The sequence below is a fragment of the Somniosus microcephalus genome, chromosome 6, assembly GCF_052327205.1.
Source record: "Somniosus microcephalus isolate GS21.2 chromosome 6, FLI_Smic_1.0, whole genome shotgun sequence".
Taxonomy (NCBI): domain Eukaryota; kingdom Metazoa; phylum Chordata; class Chondrichthyes; order Squaliformes; family Somniosidae; genus Somniosus; species Somniosus microcephalus.
Window position 1 is genome coordinate 25780942 of NC_140992.1, and position 21538 is coordinate 25802479.

Below are 21538 nucleotides of genomic sequence, written 5' to 3' on the forward strand. Positions count from 1 at the left end.
CTCAGGAGGACGAGCAGGAGGACCCTGAGGAGGAGCAGCACCAGGCCAGGAGGGAGCGACAAGGTCCAAGGGCCGTCCGCCGGGGGCTTATTGCTCGACACTTCTAGGCCCCCTGTCAGGGAATGGCCTGGCCCACTGAACGCAGCCGCTTCGCAAGCCCTCAGCCGGTTAACCCAACAACCACTTGAAACATGACACCTGCACATGGTGAATAAATAAACATCTTTATTTGAAAACCTCAGGGCCCTTCCCACATGGAAGAGCAAAACAGAGAAGACCCCCAAAAAACAGTAACAAACTTCTGTCACTCCCAAAACCTGGGGAGGACTAACATAACATCAGCATCCAAATGGCCTCGTCACTGGCCTAACAAAAACAAGCCCCCCCAACAACACAAAGACCCCCATAAAACAAAAACACATAATGCCCCCCAGAACAGAAGCCCCCGCATCACCCAAACCCTCGGTGAACACACTCTATTGGGTGTGGCGAGAGGGCGAGTGTGTGGACAGGCGTCTTTTGCCCCGGCCCGTCCTGCTGCTGCGCCTCAAGCTGGGCCGTGAGGCTGTGCCGAGGCTGGGGGAAGGATCCTCAGGGCGACAAGGCGTCTCGCCAGATGCCCTTGGGGGTCGGCCTACACGAGGGCGGGCCCGGGAGGGGCCGGCTGGTGGCTGCTGCAGCTGTGGGTGGCCCTCTTCACTGGCTGCAGTAGCTCCTTGCACCCTGGCTGGGGGAGTCGCAGGCTCGCCTGCACCAATGGGTACAAGGTGGGTGATGCCAGGCGCGCGCTGGTCGCCAGACACACGTGCACTCGGGCGGCCTGGCCGGGGAGCAAGCGCGCCAAACTGTGGGTGGCCAGACCGGTGTGCGGCAGCAGGGCGGCGCCTGGCCTGGCGACGCCTCCCCGCCAGTGCGAGGGTCGCAGAAGTCAGTGCCCCAACTGCGCCGGCATGTCCCCGCATCTGCAGTCCCATTGTCTGGACAGCAGCTGGCGACTGGCGTGCTGCGCTGCCTCGAGTTGCTCGACCCCCCTCTCATGCGCTGCCACAAGGAGCTCCACCCCCCTGGCGTGCGCTGCAGCGAAAACCTCGAGGCCCCTGGCCTGGGCTTGGCCGAAAGCCACCACACTTTGAGAGAGGCTTTCGATGGCCTGAGGCATCTGTGCCAGCACCTCCATGATTTCCACGTGGCGGCGCTCCGACGCCGCCGACATCTCGTCCAGGAGGCGCACCTCCTGGGCGACGTCCGAGTCCGGACTGGAGGGCGCCTCCACCCTCTGGCCAGAAGGCTGGCGTGCCGCCGGAGCGCTGCCGCGTGCGGCCACGCCACTGACACCAGGTTCTGCCCTCCCCTCCACCGCCTCCCCCCTCTGGGCAGAAGGGTCGCGTGCCGCCGGAGCCTTGCCGCGGGCGTCCATACCACTGGGACCAGGTTCGGGGCTCCCCTCCCCCGCCTCCCCCTGGCTCTCCGGCACGCCAGACGTATCCCCTTCATTGGCATGTCCTGGAGCAGAGGAGGGTTCCCCCGAGGTGGCGCCTTCCTGCTGCTCCTCCACGTCCTCCTCCTCCGAGGGCCTGGCTGTGTGGGCTTCAGGGAGCACCTCCTCCTCACCAGCTGAAAGCAGGAAGGCACAAGTGTAGCTTTAGAGTGAGGACAGGCCGACAGCGAGGGAGGCCGCACTGGTGCATTATGCACATTTATCGGCCACTGGGGAAGGATGTAGATCTGATGCGCGAGGGCAAGGATAGAGGTGCAGCCGGTCCTGTCCTTACCAGTGGGCTCCAGTATAGGGTCGGCGTCGCCGATCGCCACAGGCCCAATCACCGGGTGCCGCAGCAGTCGGGCCACCCTCTCTTCCAGAGGCGTCAGCTCCTGGAACTCGCGAGGGCCTCCACCAGTGACACGGAGGCTCCTGGCGTTCCTCGCCAGCTTGGCCTGCAAGAGAAAGGAGGGCGTCTAAGTACAGTGTGGTGCCCTGTAGCTGTGTGTGAGGCCTGCCATGGTGGAATAGCTTGCACAGTGTGGTGCCCTGTAGCTGTGTGTGAGGCCTCACATGGTGGAATAGCTTGCACAGTGTGGTGCCCTGTAGCTCTGTGTGAGGCCTCCCATGGTGGAATAGCTTGCACAGTGTGGTGCCCTGTAGCTGTGTGTGAGGCCTCCCATGGTGGAATAGCTTGCACAGTGTGGTGCCCTGTAGCTCTGTGTGAGGCCTCCCATGGTGGAATAGCTTGCACAGTGTGGTGCCCTGTAGCTCTGTGTGAGGCCTCCCATGGTGGAATAGCTTGCACAGTGTGGTGCCCTGTAGCTCTGTGTGAGGCCTCCCATGGTGGAATAGCTTGCACAGTGTGGTAAGTGCAGAAAGAGCTCTTGATTAACATGCAAGTGCCATTGCAGCGGCAGCAGGGCTGGCCATTAGACCTTGGATGTCCCTTTGGCCCTAATGGGAGGTGCACATGCAAGGATGAGGGGGACATTGGAAAGGGTACTCACCTTGACCAGCCGACATAGGTCGTTGTATTTCTTGCGGCACTGGTCCGCACTCCTGGGAACATCTGAGCTGGAGGAGACCCTCCGGGCAATTTTGGTCCAGGCCTCCCTGAACTGGCTCCTGGGAGCCTTCCTGCCACTAGCCGGGCAAACGACCCGCCTTCTTTTGCGCACCCCATGAAGGAGCACACCCAGCGCATGCTCAGAGAAGCGTTCGGCTCTTTCACGGGCCCTCTCCATGTCCTCCAGGCGTTGATATGCCACACAACCAGTCCTGAGGCCTAGTTGCAGGGCTACAGCATGCAGGGCGTGGCTGCAGTCAAAGTTGACCCTTCCCCCTTTAAGAGCTGGCCGGCGTCAGGGTGCCTGCTGACACTCACCACATGATCGCACCTGCGCTGCGCCCGGGATCGGCGTTATTAGGCTGCATCGCCGGATTAGCGCCTGAACACAGGGTTCCAACGCCTTGTGCAGCGCTCGGCCAAAAAGTTGGCCAAATCTACTGAATTTCGGCGAGCTCGCCTGCACTTTCCGGCGGGCGCTAAATTTGACGAGCGCCCGACTTTAGCGCCGCAATAGCGTCAGAACTGAATTTCTAGGCCACTGTTTCCCCCTTATCCATCCTACTAGTTACATCTTCAGAAAGTTCGAACAGATTTGTCAAACACGATTTCCCTTTCATTAAACCATGTTGACTCTGCCTAACCATATTATGATTTTCTAAGTGCCCTGTTACCACTTCCTTAATAATAGATTCTAGCATTTTGCCTACTACTGATGTCAAGCTAACTGGCCTATAGCTCCCCATTTTTTCTCTTCCTCCTTTCTTAAATAGCGGGGTTATGTTTGCTACCTTCCAATCCTTGGGGACTGTTCTAGAATCTAGGGAATTCTGGAAGATTAATACCAGTGCACCCACGATCTCTGCAACTACCTCTTTCAAAACCCTAGGATGGAGGTCATAAGGTCCAGGGGATTTGTCGTCACTTAGTCCCATTAATTTATCCAGTACTATGGGGGAAAAATTCAGTATCGCCCCATTTGGGGCGCCATTATCGGCCGTGCGCAAAGTTTAGCGCCTGGCGCTAATTATCGCCTCCAACGGCAAACTTGGCTTTTATCGCCCCCGGAGGTGATTGGAGCGCTAAATCAGGTGCTTCACACCTGTCTTAAGGCGCAAAGGCCGAGGAGCAAGGCGCTACCTCAGAGCGCTGGCGAAGCAAGGAAGGGCAAATGAAAATGATCCTGCAAAGTGCTGCTCACTACTCAAAACTCCTTCACACAGCATTGAATCTCTCCAGAAGTCTCTCTCTCTCTCTCAGAATGCGTGGTGCAAAAATGTCACTGACAAAAAAAGGCAGGAAGCGGTCGCCTTTAAATAGCGCTCCCCCAGTCCCTTTCTGACAGCAAAACGCTCCCCTCAACCTGTCGTTGTTAGCGGCAGGCGGCAAGGCAGGGGGCGCCACTCAATATCCAGTCTGGGGCGCTAACGGGGCGTTGCGCACTCGACTGACGTCACGATCTGCCAGCGCAGGAGATCGTGGTGGTAGTGTTTAGCGCCGCCGCAAAAGGTCTAGTTAATTTTGCGAGCGGCGCAAACATCGCCGCGCCCGGGCGCTAGTTGCTTTGTGCCCCAATTAGCGCCCTCTTAAGCCGCTAACGGAAGGCGCAAGCAACTGAATTTTTCCCCCTATATCTTTACTTATATTGATTTATTTAAGTAAAAGGCAGATTTCTTTAAGTAAAAGGCGAATTTACTGGGGTGGGGGTTCGCATATTGCTGAGGGGAGGGGCGAGAGAGCCGCGGGGCGGCAGTGACCCAGGTTATTGCTGAGGGGAGGGGCGAGAGAGCCCCGGGGCGGCAGTGACCCAGGTTATTGCTGAGGGGAGGGGCGAGAGAGCCGCGGGGCGGCAGTGACCCAGGTTATTGCTGAGGGGAGGGGCGAGAGAGCCCCGGGGCAGCAGTGACCCAGGTTATTGCTGAGGGGAGGGGCGAGAGAGCCCCGGGGCGGCAGTGACCCAAGTTATTGCTGAGGGGAGGGGCAAGAGATCCCCGGGGCAGCAGTGACCCAGGTTATTGCTGAGGGGAGGGGCGAGAGAGCTCCGGGGCGGCAGTGACTCAGGTTATTGCTGAGGGGAGGGGCGAGAGAGCCCTGGGATGGCAGTGACCCAGGTTATTGCTGAGGGGAGGGGCGAGAGAGCCCCGGGGCAGCAGTGACCCAGGTTATTGCTGAGGGGAGGGGCGAGAGAGCCCCGGGGCGGCAGTGACCCAAGTTATTGCTGAGGGGAGGGGCGAGAGACCCCCGGGGCAGCAGTGACCCAGGTTATTGCTGAGGGGAGGGGCGAGAGAGCTCCGGGGCGGCAGTGACTCAGGTTATTGCTGAGGGGAGGGGCGAGAGAGCCCTGGGATGGCAGTGACCCAGGTTATTGCTGAGGGGAGGGGCGAGAGAGCCCCGGGGTGGCAGTGACCCAGGTTATTGCTGAGGGGAGGGGTGAGAGAGCCCCGGGGCGGCAGTGACCCAGGTTATTGCTGAGGGGAGGGGCGAGAGAGCCCCGGGGCGGCAGTGACCCAGGTTATTGCTGAGGGGAGGGGCGAGAGAGCCCCGGGGCAGCAGTGACCCAGGTTATTGCTGAGGGGAGGGGCGAGAGAGCCCCGGGGCGGCAGTGACCCAAGTTATTGCTGAGGGGAGGGGCAAGAGATCCCCGGGGCAGCAGTGACCCAGGTTATTGCTGAGGGGAGGGGCGAGAGAGCTCCGGGGCGGCAGTGACTCAGGTTATTGCTGAGGGGAGGGGCGAGAGAGCCCTGGGATGGCAGTGACCCAGGTTATTGCTGAGGGGAGGGGCGAGAGAGCCCCGGGGCAGCAGTGACCCAGGTTATTGCTGAGGGGAGGGGCGAGAGAGCCCCGGGGCGGCAGTGACCCAAGTTATTGCTGAGGGGAGGGGCGAGAGACCCCCGGGGCAGCAGTGACCCAGGTTATTGCTGAGGGGAGGGGCGAGAGAGCTCCGGGGCGGCAGTGACTCAGGTTATTGCTGAGGGGAGGGGCGAGAGAGCCCTGGGATGGCAGTGACCCAGGTTATTGCTGAGGGGAGGGGCGAGAGAGCCCCGGGGTGGCAGTGACCCAGGTTATTGCTGAGGGGAGGGGTGAGAGAGCCCCGGGGCGGCAGTGACCCAGGTTATTGCTGAGGGGAGGGGCGAGAGAGCCCCGGGGCGGCAGTGACCCAGGTTATTGCTGAGGGGAGGGGCGAGAGTGCCCCGAGGCGGCAGTGACCCAGGTTATTGCTGAGGGGAGGGGCGAGAGAGCCCCGGGGCGGCAGTGACCCAGGTTATTGCTGAGGGGAGGGGTGAGAGAGCCCCGGGGCGGCAGTGACCCAGGTTATTGCTGAGGGGAGGGGTGAGAGAGCCCCGGGATGGCAGTGACCCAGGTTATTTTAGTGAGGCTAAGAGGAGTCCCACAAAAAAAAATTTTTCCCACCTACCTTCTGAGGGCTTCCGTTTCTTGGCCTATGATCAGATGTTGACCAACAGACGCTACTGAACGGAAGGTCCATCTAGTAGGCCACAAAACTGGCGGTCGGGCTTCTCAGCTGCCGATTAAATCAGTGGCTGGAAGGTGGGGGCAGGATGGGGAAGCAGCGGTTAAGTCTACTGCTGTGACTTCAACTCCAACACTGAATTCCCCCTGCAATTCAATTCAATTCAATTTTATTTGTCATATATGCAGCAATGAAATGTTGATTTTTATGAGTCCTCCCAACATTGGAATAAATATGGCATAGCAATGATAAAAATACTAATAGAAATACAGTAATAATAAATAAGACAACAGTAATAAATAATAATAAATTATTCGTTCATGAGTCTTATGGCCTGGGGGTAGAAGCTGTTTCGAAACCTGCTGGTATGAGACCGTATACTTCGGTATCTCTTGCCGGACTGCATCAGGTTACATCGGCTCAGCGGAGATTACCTTTCAGAAAGACCCTGCACTCCCCCATCAGAACATGCAACCTTTTTCAGATGATTCGGGGATTTTCACCCTTTACTACCCCACCGAGAACTTTGTTCCATGTGTTGATCAGTATTTAAGGGGGATTTTAATTTCCCTAAGCTTGGCAGAAACCGGTCTGTGTTGGAGTTATAGTCGTATTAAGACTGCTGGAGCATTTCAAGATCGTTAGAATGTGTTTGCACTAACCTCTAGAAAAACAAAAACACCATGGTAGCATAGTGGTTATGTGACTGGACTAGTAATCCATGTAGGCCTGGACTAATGATCCAATGACGTGAGTACAAATCCCACCAGGGCAGTTGGGGAATTTCAGTTAATTAAATAAATCCGGAATAAAAAGCTACGATCAGTAATCAATAATCAGGATTGTCATTAAAAACCTATCTGGTTCACTCATGTCCTTTAGGGAAGGAAAACTGGCCTACATGTGACTCCAGACCCACAGCAATGTGGTTGACTCTTAACTATCCTCTGAAATGGCCTAGCAAGACACTCAGTTGTACAAAACAAAATAATAAGACGAAAACAGAACGGACCACCCAGCATCGACCTATGCACTGGCTTCGGACATGACAGCGGCACACCCAACCCAGACAACCCTGCAAAGTCCCCCTCACTAACATCTGGGGACTTGTGCCAAAATTGGGAGAGCTGTCCCACAGACGAGTCAAGCAACAGCCTGGCATGGTCATACTCACAGAATCATGACTTTCTGTCAATGTTCCAGACTCCTCCATCACCATCCCTGGAGAGGTCCCACCAGCAGGACAGACCCAAAGGAGGCAGCACAGTGGCATACAGTTGGGAGGGAGTGACCCTGGGAGTTCTCAACATTGACTCCGGACCACATGGGCAAGGAAACCTCCTGCTGCTAACCAACTACTGCCTTCCCTCAGCTGATGAATCAGTACCCCTCCATGTTGAACACCATTTGGAAGAAGCACTGAGGGTATCAAGAGCACAGAATGTACTCTGGGTAGGGGACTTCAATGTCCATCACCAAGAGTGGTTCGGTAGCGCCACTACTGACCGAGCTGGCCGCGTCCTAAAGGACATAGCTGCTAGATTGGGCCTGCGGCAAGTAAGGAGAGAACCAACATGAGGGAAAAACCTACTTGACATCATCACCAAACTACCCTTTGCAAATGCATCTGTCCATGACAGTATTGGTAGCAGTGACCACCGCAAAGTCATTGTGGAGACGAAGTCCCGTCTTCACACTGAGGACATGCTCCATCGTGTTGTGTGGCACTACCACCATGCTAAATGGGACAGATTCAGAACAGATCTAGCAGCTCAAAACTGGGCATCTATGAGGCACTGTGTGCCATCAGCAGCAGCAAAATTGTATTCCACCACAATCTGTAACCTCATGGCACGGCATATCCCTCACTCTACCATTACCATCAAGCCAGGGGACCAACCCTGGTTCAATAAGAAGTGTAGAAGAGCATAGAAGATAGGAGTAGGCCATTTGGCCCTTCGAGCCTGCTTCCCCATTCAATGCGATCATGGTTGATCATCCAAATTCAGTACCCTGTCCCTGCTTTCTCACCATATCCCTTGATCCCCTTAGCCTTAAGCAATATATCTAACTCCTTCTTGAATATATTTAATGAATTGGCCTCAACTGTCTTCTGTGGTAGAGAATTCCACAGGTTCATCACTCTCTGGGTGAAGAAATTCCTCCTCATCTCAGTCCTAAATGGCTTACCCCTTATCCTTAAGACTGTGACCCCTGGTTCTGGACTTCCCTGCCATCAGGAACAGCCTTCCTGCATCTAGTCTGTCTAGTCCTGTTAGAATTTTATAAGTTTCAATGAGATCCCCTCTCATTCTTTTAAACTCCAGCGAATATAAGCCTAATCGACCCAATCTCTCTTCATACGTCATTCCTGCCATCCCAGGTATCAGTCTGGTGAATCTTCGCTGCACTCCCTCCATGGTAAGAGCATCCTTCCTCAGATAAGGCGACCAAAACTGCACACAATATTCAAGGTGTGGTCTCACCAAGGCCCTGTACAACTGCAGCAAGACATCCTTGCTCCTGTACTCGAATCCTCTCGCTATGAAGGTCAGCATACCATTTGCCTTCTGATATACCTATCAATTCCTCCAATAAAAGGCGAAGAGTTACGAAGGTGACTAAAGGTTTTTATTGACTAAATAACAGAGCCCACTCTCGTGGGTGATCCGATCCAAGCAGGAGGAATACCAGCCAGTCGCTCACCTTTATACCTGGCCTGGTGGGTGGAGCCAAGGCGGAGTCGGCAGTGGTCATCCCAGGTATAGCAGTGTGGCAAGAGGCGACCTCGTACCGTGATACAATAGTGGTCAGTGATACAGTTATAACGAACAGTGGTGAACAGTGCTAACTACTAACAGTGATACGATAGTGAACGTGGTTTACCACATTCACCCCTTGTTTAGAATTAAGTCCGGCGGGGTGAAGTGTACTACCAATTCTGGTAGGTCAGTCTGTCCGGAGGCTTCGTAAGCCTCTCCGATCGCCGCAGCGGTGGTGTTGCCTTATCCGGTGCTGGTGCCTTATCCGGTGTTGATGCTGGTGTTTGCGTGGTCGGCGAGGGCTCGTGGGGTTCCGGCATGCCGTCTACCTGGACTGAGGTTGGGGGGGGTGGTGGCGGTGTTTCCGGATCGGCTGAGGGTGCGAGGTCTCGTAGGGAGACAGTGTCCTCCCGCCCGTCTGGGTACGCCACGTAGGCGTACTGGGGGTTGGTGTGCAGGAGGTTCACCCTCTCGACCAGGGGGTCCGTTTTATGGGTCCTCACGTGTTTCCGCAGCCAGACCGGCCCCGGGGCGGTCAGCCAGGTTGGTAGAGTGGTTCCCGTAGTCGACTTCCTGGGGAAAACGAACATTCGTTCATGGGGGGTGGTGTTAGTGGCCGTGCAAAGTAATGACCGGATGGAGTGCAGCGCTGTCGGGAGGACTTCTTGCCAGCGGGAGGTTGGGAGGCCCTTAGACTTTAAGGCTAAGAGGACGGCCTTCCATACCGTCGCGTTCTCTCTTTCCACCTGACCGTTACCTCTGGGGTTGTAGCTGGTGGTCCTGCTTGCTGCAATACCTCTCTCTAGGAGGAATTGCCGGAGTTCCTCGCTCATGAAGGAGGAGCCCCGGTCGCTGTGTATATAGTTCGGGAACCCGAACAAGGCGAAGAGGGCATTCAGGCACTTAATGACCGTGCTACTGGTCATGTCGGGGCAGGGGAAGGCAAAGGGGAAACGGGAGTACTCATCAACGATGTTGAGGAAGTACACATTACGGTCAGAGGACGGGAGGGGCCCCTTAAAGTCGATGCTCAGGCGCTCGAAGGGGCGGGTGGCCTTGATCAGGCTTGCTCGGTCCGGCCTATAGAAGTGCGGTTTGCACTCCGCACAGGTCTGGCAGTTCCTGGTCATGGTCCTGACCTCCTCGATGGAGTAGGTCAGGTTGCGGGCCTTAATGAAATGGTAGAGTCTGGTGACTCCGGGGTGGCAGAGCTGGTCGTGGAGGGTCTGAAGCCTATCGATATGCGCGCTGGCGCATGTCATTCGTGAAAGGGCATCAGGGGATTCGTTCAGCTTGCCTGGCCGGTACAAGATCTCATAATCGTAGGTGGAGAGCTCGATTCTCCATCTCAAAATCTTGTCATTCTTGATTTTGCCCTTCAGCTTGTTATTAAACATGAAAGCCACCGAACGCTGGTCGGTGAGGAGGGTAAATCGTTTGCCTGCCAGGTAGTGCCTCCAGCGCCGTACTGCCTCCACGATCGCCTGGGCCTCTTTCTCGACCGACGAATGTCGGATCTCGGGGCCCTGTAGGGTCCTTGAGAAGAAGGCCACTGGCCTCCCCTCCTGGTTTAGGGTGGCGGCTAAGGCGAAGTCGGATGCGTCGCTCTCCACCTGAAAGGGGATGGACTCGTCCACTGCGTGCATCGTGGCCTTGGCTATGTCTCCCTTAATGAGGGAGAAGGCCGCGCACGCCTCCTCCGTGAGGGGGAAGGAAGTGGCTTTCAGGAGGGGTCTGGCTTTGTCCGCGTAATTGGGTACCCATTGGGCATAGTAGGCGAAAAGCCCCAGGGTTCTCCTAAGTGCTTTAGGGCAGTGGGGGAGGGGTAGCTCCATGAGGGGGCGCATTCTTTCTGGGTCGGGGCCGATGATTCCGTTCTCCACTACGCAGCCGAGGATGGCAAGGCGCGTGGTGTTAAACACGCATTTCTCCTTATTGTAGGTGAGGTTCAGCCGTTGGGCCGTACGGAGGAATTTCTCCAGATTCGCGTCATGTTCCTGCCGGTCGCGGCCGCAGATAGTGACGTTATCTAGGTAGGGGAATGTAGCCTGCAGTTCGTTCTGGTCAACCATCTGGTCCATCTCCCTTTGGAAGACCGAGACCCCATTAGTGACACCGAAGGGGACCCTAAGGAAGTGGTATAGGCGCCCATTCGCCTCGAAGGCGGTATACTGGCGGTCCTCAGGGTGGATAGGGAGTTGGTGGTAGGCCGACTTCAGGTCGATGGTTGAGAATACTTTATACTGTGCAATCTGATTGACCATGTCAGATATGCGGGGGAGGGGGTATGCGTCCAGCTGGGTATATCTGTTTATGGTCTGGCTGTAGTCGATGACCAGGCGGTTTTTATCGCCGGTCTTTACGACTACGACCTGGGCACGCCAGGGGCTGCTGCTCCCCTCGATAATGCCCTCTTTCAGGAGGCGCCGCACCTCAGAGCTAATGAAGGCTCTGTCCCCGGCGCTATACCGCCTGCTCTTGGTAGCGACGGGTTTGCAGTCAGGGGTAAGGTTAGCAAACAGAGAGGGTGGCGGGACCTTGAGGGTGGAGAGGCTGCAGGTGTTACGCGGTGGGCGGTTTAACGTTTGCTGGTTGTTGACTGTGAGTGGGGGGAGGGGTCCACCGTATGCTAGGGTTACGCTTTGGAGGTGGGATTGGAAGTCCAGCCCCAGTAGGACGGCAGCGCAGAGATGGGGGAGGACGAGGAGTTTAAAGTTTTTATACTCCGTGCCCTTAACCGACAGGGTCACGACACAGTAGCCGCTGATGTCCGTGGCGTGGGACCTCGATGCCATCGAGATTCGGCTGCGCGTTGGTAGGACAGAGAGGGAGTAGTGGCTCACCGTGTCTGGGTGGATGAAGCTCTCCGTGCTTCCGCTGTCGAACAGGCAGGTCGTGGCGTGGCCGTTCACTTTGATGTCCATCATTGACTTGGACAGATGGTGCGGGCGGGCTTGGTCCAGGGTGACGGAAGCTAGTGTGTAGCTGAGCGAGTCGTTGTCATCTGCGGGCGAGGCGGTCGGGCGTGGTGAGTAAAATGGCGTCTCCCACGAGGTAGGGCCCCATGAGGCACTATTGGGGTCGGTTGCCTTAATCAAAGATGGCCGCCCCCATGACTCATGTGTGGGGATGCTGGCCTCAGTTGCCCTAAACAAAGATGGCCACCCCCATGACTCATGTGTGAGGATGCTGGCCTCAGTTGCCCTAAACGAAGATGGCCGCCCCCATAGTTCGCATGCGGCACTGCTGGCCTCTGAGGATCCGCTCCTGCAGGCCTTGGAGAAGTGGCCTTTCTTCAGGCAGGTTTTGCATATGGAGTTCTTGGCTGGGCAGCGCGACCTCGGGTGCTTCTCCTGGCCACAAAAAAAACAGCCGGCGGCCCGATCGCGGATGCCCGATGTCGGGGCCGGTGCCGGGGGTGGCGGGGCCGGTCGGGTCCGGGACGCCGACGCAGAGGTAGGTCCCGGGGGCGGCGCTGGGAAGGGTGCTGTGGTAGGGGTCGGGCCCGAGTCCCAGGGTCGCGAGCAGTACCTGGTGAATGCTTCCTGATCTTGGTGGGCCACTTCCAGGGAGATAGAGAGGGCTTCAGCTTTTTCCATGCTGAGGTCTTTAGCTTCCAGCAGTCTTTGCCGTGAGTACTCGGACCATAGGCCTTTCAGGAATGCGTCGCGGATATTATCTTCAGTATTTTCGGCTGCCGACACCGATTTAAAGTCACAGTTCCTGGCGAGTGCATATAGCGCCTGTGAGAATTCGGCTACTGATTCTCCTGGCTGTTGCGGCCGTGATCTTAGGAGGTGCCTAGCGTACATGTAGTTTACCGGGGTCCGGTACTTCTGTTTCAGCAGGTTGATGGCGGTCTCGTAGGTAGTCATGTCCTCGATGAGAGTGTATACTCTCGGGCTCAGTTGTGCCTGCAGGACACTTAGTTTGGATGCCTGAGGGACGCTGGATTCTCTCAGGTATGATTCGAAGCAGACCAGCCAGTGTTTAAAGTCTGCGGCTGAGTTTGCTGCTCGTGGGTTCAGGTCCAGGTACGGCGGTCTGAGGGCTCGCAGCCAAGCTGGCTGGTGTGGCTGTGCTCCTGGGAGCTGCGCTGGTGGCTCCTCCGCCGGTTGTGACTCGTTGTCGGACATCATTAAATTTAGTCAATAAAATTGATATACCTATCAATTCCTCCAATAAAAGGCGAAGAGTTACGAAGGTGACTAAAGGTTTTTATTGACTAAATAACAGAGCCCACTCTCGTGGGTGATCCGATCCAAGCAGGAGGAATACCAGCCAGTCGCTCACCTTTATACCTGGCCTGGTGGGTGGAGCCAAGGCGGAGTCGACAGTGGTCATCCCAGGTATAGCAGTGTGGCAAGAGGCGACCTCGTACCGTGATACAATAGTGGTCAGTGATACAGTTATAACGAACAGTGGTGAACAGTGCTAACTACTAACAGTGATACGATAGTGAACGTGGTTTACCACACCTTCTTAACCACCTGCTGCACCTGCATGCTTACCTTCAGCGACTGGTGCACAAGGACACCCAGGTCTCGTTGCACTTCCCCTTTTCCCAATCTATTGCAGTTCAAATAATAATCTGCCTTCCTGTTTTTGCCACCAAAAGTGGATAACCTCGCATTTATCCACATTAAACTGTATCTGCCCAACCTGTCCAAATCGTACTGGGGTTTCTCTGCATCCTCCTCACAGCACACACGCCCACCCAGCTTTGTGCCGTCTGCAAACTTGGAGATATTACATCTAGTTCCCTCATCTAGGTCATTAAGCCACAACCTTCTAACTCAGAAGTGAAAGTGTTACCCACTGAGCCACAGTTGACACTGGATGTCAGGCGTAGGTTTAGTACTGTAATATGAACCTTGCAATGCTAAGATAGTTGAATTGAAATAAAATATTTTAGCCAGTTTGGGGACACTTCTGCTGTTCCCTATTCATAATGGGCCATATATTCCGATGCCTATGGGTGTGTATGCGCAGTGTGCACACCCATAGGGATATCAGAAATGCATGCGAAGCGCATGCCCTGAAAACCGGTATTTCCGATCTGTCAAGAATCCTCTTGACAGATCGGACGCCTGCCCTGGAGAAGGGCCTCTGCGGGTGGATAGTTCCGCTTTCTGGAGAACCTCCACCCGCAGAAAACTCTTAGAAATCTTACACCTGGTAAAAGTAGGCGTAAGGCCTGCTTTAACCAGCAGAAGAGTTGAAAAAAGTTTTTTTTTTTAATTCTCACTGATTATAAATACTTTTAAAAAAGCTAAGTTTATTTTTAGCTCCATAATTTTTTTTTTCAAAAAATTAAATTTTTGTTTAAAGTATTTAATTTCTTGTAATTTCAACTCATTTTAAAAATGTGATTTAAAAAAAATTATTTAATGTTTTGATGTGTTTTTGGGGTGATCTCCATTCATATATCTGACGGTTCTGTCTGTCAAGTGTATGAAGGGAGATTCCCTTCTCCTATTGGCTCCCCATGGCCCACGTGATCCCAGGAACTGCATGGGCCTCTGGGATACGTGGGCCCTGCGCATTTCCAGTATCTCCAGTCCTAGCACTGATCCCTGCGGTACCCCACTAGTCACTGCCTTCCACTCGGAAAAAGACCCGTTTATTCCAACACTTTGCTTCCTGTCTGCCAACCAGTTTTCTATCCAAGTCAGTACCTTACCCCCAATCCCATGTGCTTTAACTTTGCACTCTAGTATCTTATGCGGGACCTTATCGAAAGCCTTCTGAAAGTCCAAATACACCACATCCACTGGTTCTCCCTTATCTATTCTACTAGTTACATCCTCAAAAAATTCCAGTAGATTAGTCAAGCATGATTTACCTTTTGTAAATCCATGTTGACTTTGTCCGATCCTGTCACTGTTTTCCAAGTGCTCTGCTATTACACCTTTTATAATGGACTCTAGCATTTTCCCCACTACCGATGTCAGGCTTACCGGTCTATAACACCCCATTTTTTCTCTACCACCTTTTTTAAATAGTGGGGTTACATTAGCTACCCTCCAATCCATGGGAACTGTTCCAGAGTCTATAGAATTTTGGAAGATGACCAGCAATGCATCTACTATTTTTTGGGCCACTTCCTTAATTACCCTAGGATGTAGATTATCAGGCCCTGGAGATTTATCGGCCTTCAATCCCATCAATTTCCCTAACACCATTTCCCTACAAATACTGATTTCATTCAGTTCCTCCCTCTCATTAGATCCTATGTTCCCCGACATATCTGGGAGTTTGTTTGTGTCCTCCTTTGTGAAGACAGAACCAAAATATGTATTTAATTGGTCTGCCATGTCTTTGTTCCCCATTATAAATTCCCCTGATTCTGACTGCAAGGGGCCTACGCTTGACTTTACCAATCTTTTTCTCTTCATATATCTATAGAAGCTTTTACAGTTAGTTTTTATGTTCCCTGAAAGTTTACTCTCATACTCTATTTTCCCCCTCTGAATTAATCTCTTTGTCCTCCTTTGCTGAATCCTAAACTGCTCCCAATCCTCAGGTTTGCTGCTTTTTCTGGTCAATTTATATTTCCTCTCCTTGGATCTTATGCTATCCTTAATTTCCCTTGTTAGCCAATATTGAGTCACCTTTTTTGTTTTATTTTTATGCCAAACAGGGATGAACAAATTCTGTAGTTCATCCATGCGATCTTTAAATGTTTGCCATTGCCTATTCACCGTCAACCCTTTAAGTAACATTCCCCAATCCATCCTAGCCAACTCACGCCTCATACCATCGTAGTTTCCTTTATTTAAATTCAGTACCCAAGTCTCTGAATCAAATACTTCACTTTCCATCTTAATGAAGAATTCTATCATATTATGTTCACTCCTCCCCAAGGCGCCTCGCACAACAAGATTTCTAATTAATCCTTTCTCATTACATAATACCCAGTCTAAGATGGCCTGATCTCCAGTTGGTTCCTCAACATATTCGTCCAGGAAACCATCCTGTATACACTCTAGGAATTCCTCTTCCACAATATTGTTACTAATTTGGTTAGACCAATCGATATGTAGATTAAAGTCACCCATGATAACTGCTGTGCCCTTATTGCACGTATCCCTAATTTTCCGTTTAATGCCATCCCCAACCTCAGCATTACTGTTTGGGGGTCTGTATACAACTCCCACTAACGTTTTCTGCCCCTTGGTATTTCTCAGCTCTACCCATACAGATTCCACATCATCAGAGCTAGTATCCTTCCTTACTATTGTGTTAATCTCCTCTTTAACCAGCAATGCTACCCCACCGGCTTTTCCTTTTTGCCTGTCCTTCCTGAATATTGAATACCCCTGGATGTTGAATTCCCAGCCTTGGTCACCCTGGAGCCATGTCTCCGTAATCCCAATTATATCATATCCGTTTACATCTATTTGCGCAGCTAATTCATCCACCTTATCACGAATGCTCCTCGCATTAAGACACAAGCCTTCAGGCTTGTTTTTTTAACACTCTTAGACCTTTTAGAATTATTGTTTACTGCGGCCATGTTTGATTTACACCCTTGATTTCTCTGACTTCCACTTTTGCTTTTCTCCTTCCTGTCTTTTGCTTTTATCCTTGCTTCCCTTTCCTCTGTCTCCCTGCACAGGTTCCCAACCCCCTGCCATTTTAGTTTAAACCCTCCCCAACAGCACTAGCAAACACTCCCCCTAGGACATCGGTCCCAGTCCTGCCCAGGTGCAAACCATCCAGTTTGTACTGGTCCCACCTACCCCAGAACCGGTTCCAATGTCCCAGGAATTTGAATCCCTCCCCCTTGCACCATTCTTCTAGCCACGTATTCATCTGAAATATCCTTCTATTTCTACTCTGACTAGCACGTGGCACTGGTAGCAATCCTGAGATTACTACCTTTGAGGTCCTATTTTTTAATTTACCTACTAACTCCCTATATTCAGCTTTTAGAACCTCATCCCATTTTTTACCTATATCATTGGTACCTATATGCACCACGACAACTGGCTGTTCACCCTCTCCCTCCAGAATGCCCTGCAGCCGCTCTGAGACATCCTTGACCCTTGCACCAGGGAGGCAAAATACCATCCTGGAGTCTCGTTTGCGGCCGCAGAAGCGCCTATCTATTCCCCTTACAATAGAATCCCCTATCACTATAGCTCTCCCGCTCTTTTTCCTCATGTCCCGTGCAGCAGAACCACCCATGGTGCCAGGAAGTTGGTTGCTGCTGCCTTCCCCCGATAAGCCATCCTCCCCAACAATATCCAAAGCGGTATATCTGTTTGAGAGGGGGATGGCCACAGGAGACCCCTGCACTACCTGCCTGCGCCTACTACTCTGCCTGGCGGTCACCCATTCCCTTCCTGCCTGTGCAGCCTTTACCTGCGGTGTGACCAACTGATTAAACGTGATATCCACAATGCCCTCAGCATCGCGAATGCTCTAGTATATATCCATTTGCAGCTCCAGCGCCGCAATGCAGTCTGCCAGTAGCTGCAGCTGGATACACTTCCCGTACACATGGTCGTCAGGGACACAGGAAGTGTCCCTGATTTCCCACATAGTGCAGGAGGAGCATGCCATGGGGCCAAGCTGTCCTGCCATGACTTACCCTTTAATTAATTTAAATTAAATCAATACCACCAATTATACTACAATTAAATGATATACTCAAGGGCCCTTGTTTCCTAGCACTCCCCACTACACAACAGAGACCTTAGAAACTATAACCACAAAATTAAGACCTCCTAAACTTTATAAACTATGAACCTTAACTGTCAAACTATAGAGTAGTATAAGTACTCACCCAATCAGCTGCTTCCTCCTGCCCGCGTCACGTTTTGAATTGTGACGTGGCTCTGGAACGCCGCCGCCGGTCTGCGAGATTGGTAAGCCTGTGAAAAAAAATACTCACTGAGTCCCCGCTCTCACCGCTCCCGACACCTGCCTGTGAAAGAAAGCCCACGAAAATGAGTTTAAATACTCACTGAGTCTCTGCTCTCACAACTCCCGACACCAGCCTGTGAAAGAAAGCCCACGAAAGTGAGTTTAAATACTCACTGAGTCTCCGCTCTCACCGCTCCCAACAATGGCCTGTGAAAGAAAGCCTGCGAAAGTGAGTTTAAATACTCACTGAGTCTCCGCTCTCACCGCTCCCAACAATGGCCAAGAGCAGCACCAAGCCTACCTAAAAATGAGGTGCCAACTTGGGGAAGCTGCAACACAGGACTACATGCATGCTAAACAGCAGAAGCAGCATGCTATAGACAGGGCTAAGTGATCCCACAACCAACGGACCAGATCAAAGCTCTGCACTCCTGCCACATCCAGTCATGAATGGTGGTGGACAATTAAACAACTAATGGGAGGAGGAGGCTCCATGAATATCCCCATCCTCAACGATGGTGCGGCCCTGCCCGCAAGTGCAAAAAAAAAGGCTGAAGCATTTGCAACCATCTTCAGCCAGATGTGCTGAGTGGGTGATCCATCTCGGCCACCTCCTGAAGTCCCCACCATTACAGAAGCCAGTCTTCTGCCAATTTGATTCACTCCAATTGACATTAAGAAATGGCTGAGCGCACTGGATACAACTAAGGCTATGGGCCCCGACGACATCCCGGCTGTCGTGCTGAAGACTTGTGCTCCAGAACTAGCCGTGCCTCTAGCCAAGCTGTTCTAGAACAGCTACTAACACCGGCATCTATCCGACAAGGTGGAAAACTGCCCAATTATGTCCTGGCCACAAAAAGTAGGACAAATCCAATCCGGCCAATTACCGCCCCATCAGTCTACTCTCAATTATCAGCAAAGTGATGGAAGGTGTCATCGACAGTGCTATCAAGCGGCACTTAATCACCAATAACCTACTCACTGATGCGCAGTTCGGGTTCCACCAGGACTACTTGGTTCCAGACCTCATTACAGCCTTGGTGCAAACATGGACAAAAGAGCTGAATTCCAGAGGTGAGGTGAGAGTGACTGCCCTTGATATCAATGCTGCATTTGACTGACTGTGGTATCAAAGAGCCCTAGTAAAATTGAAGTCAATGGGAAACAGGGGGAAAACTCTCCACTGGCTGGATCCATACCTAGCACAAAGGAAGATGGTTGTGATTGTTGGAGGTCAATTATTTCAGCCCCAGGACATCACTGCAGGAGTTCCTCAGGGCAGTGTCCTGGGTCCAATCATCTTCAGTTGCTTCATCAATGAACTTCCCTCCATTATAAGGTCAGAAGTGGGGATGTTCGCTGATAACTGCAGTGTTCAGTGCCATTCACAATTCCTCAGATAATGAAGCAGTCCATGCCCGCATGCAGCAAGACCTGGACAACATTCAGGCTTGGGCTGATAAGTGGCAAGTAACATTCGTGCCACACAAGTGCCAGGCAATGACTATCTCCAACAAGCGAGATTTTAACCAATGCCCCTTGACATTCAACGGTATAGCCATTGCCGAATCCCCCACTATCAACATCCTGAGGGGGTCACCATTGACCAGAAACTTAACTGGACCATCAAACTTAACTGGACCAGCCACATAAATACTGTGGCAACAAGAGCAGGTCAGAGGTTGGTGGCAAGTGTCTCAGCTCCTGACTCCCCAAAGCCTTTCCACCATCTACAAGCCACAAGTCAGGAGTGTGATGGAATACTCGCCACTTGCCTGGATGAGTGCAGCTCCAACAACACTCAGGACGCTCAACACCATCCAGGACAAAGCAACCTGCTTGATTGGGACCCCATCCACCACCTTCAACATTCACTCCCTCCACCACTGGCGTACCATGGCTGCAGTGTGCACCATCTACAAGATGCACCGCAGCAGCTCACCAAGGCTTCTTCGGCAGCACCTCCCAAACCTGCGACCTCTACCACCTAGAAGGACAAGGGCAGCAGGCACACGGGAACACCACCACTGCCAGGTTCCTCTCCAAGTCACACACCATCCTGACTTGGAAATATGTCGCCGTTCCTTCATCGTCGCTGGGTCAAAATCCTGGAACTCCCTAACAGTACTATGAGAGTACCTTCACTGCATGGACTGCAGTGGTTCGAGAAGGCTTCTCACCACCACCTTCTCAAGGGTAATTAGGGATGGGCAATAAATGCTGGCCTTGCCAGCGACGCCCACATCCCAGGAACCAATTTTTTTTAAATGTTAAGACTGTTGGAGCATTTGAAAATCATTAGAATGTGTTTGCACGAACCTCAGAATAAGGGAAAGACTAGCTTTCCTAAAGAGATTTCTGATACTTCTGGTACCCCATTTAAAGGCAAAGAAATGCCCAGGAATATGTTGCTCAATATCCCAATGTATCAGGGTGCACACCTAAAGCAGAATTTCTGAGACCAAATCAAGAGCTAAGAAGCCAAGAGATCAATTGTTGAAAATGTTTTTTTTTAAACAGAACGCAATCCCCTTTAATTTATAATTTACATCCCAATATAAATATGCAGAAAATGCAGAATTGTTGCCCAATATCAATGAGACAGTGTTACAGACAAGCTGTTAGATTGGTAGGGCTGTTCTACCATTTAGATTTGGGACATTCTGTCTTAAGAGTTCCTCATTGACAATACGATTATAGAATGTGTACAGCAGAGATGGATCGTTTCAGCAGCTGCAGTTTAAATATGGGCATATAATTTCATTACTGCGACTCATCCACTCCAATACATCTACTAAAAAAAAATCTTTCCACAGTGAAGCAACACATTAAGTAGCATCGATGGCTATACCGTCCTCCTCTTTTGACTCAATGGTTTTCACAGTATCTGTAACATTTGCATATTGAATTATCATTGGCCCGTAGGCATCTGTAAGGAATACCTATTATATTCACATGTGATCACATGCTGAGTTGTCATTGGCCTGCAGGCATCTGTAAGGGGTCCTAACTCCATCTTGTCTACACTGTGCTGTATGTTTGAGATCACAGACCTGATGCTTCATAAAAGAGTTTAAACTGTAATACTCCGTTGTCCTACAATTTATTATTTTTGTACAAAGTGTGCAAAACAAGACAGTATCCACTTTCAGTTCTCTCGTGGAGCTGTCATCAAACACCTCCACATCCTTCTCTGCTAATATCGAAGGCGAATGTCCCACAGGAGCTTGCCAAAGCCAGGGCTGATCAATTGGTCAAGCGGCTAAAAGAAGGTATCTACTGAGAGTTACAGGTTGCTCACTCCTCTAAGTGGTGAAATTCGCCTTTGGTAGTGGTGCAAAGCAGGTAGTAGCCGATTGGCCTCCCATTATACACCCTGCCCTATTTACCCTTCCACTGAAGTTGAATTTCACCGTCTCCTCCCCCTATTGTCACGGTGATGACACTGAGAAAAATGCCTGTGGGCAAGAAAAGCATTTTTGCCATGGACTGTCTTGTTTAACAAGATGCAGAACAGCCTACAAGATAGAGCAGGTCAGGAGTTGGAAAGAGTACAACAGTCTGTGCACGTATACAAATGCAGTAACATCTACCTGCTGTAACTAAGCAATTGATCTGTCAGTAACTGAAAGGGATACGAGGCCCTATAAAGGAAGTTTGACAAACATTTTCCTTTGTTTATCTTGCACACAATGCAATGAGTTCCCTTGATGCATTGTCAAGGCAAAAAAACTAATAGGCAGGATTATGTCCCTCCCCGAACAAGGTGAGTTTTTTTTTGTGGGGGCGGGGAGCGGGGAGTATTTTCTCCTCAAGGCAATGGGAGTCATTTTCACTTTGGGCACAGCCAGAAAACTGCCAGTTGTGGATGGGTCACC

The 21538-nt window shown here is 52.0% G+C and overlaps 1 protein-coding gene across 1 annotated transcript in view; it reads left to right on the forward strand.

Moving 5' to 3' along the window:
* Positions 1-21538, forward strand: part of LOC147115542 (phospholipid scramblase 1-like) — a 123798-nt gene that overhangs the window by 91732 nt on the left and 10528 nt on the right. The window lies entirely within an intron of this gene.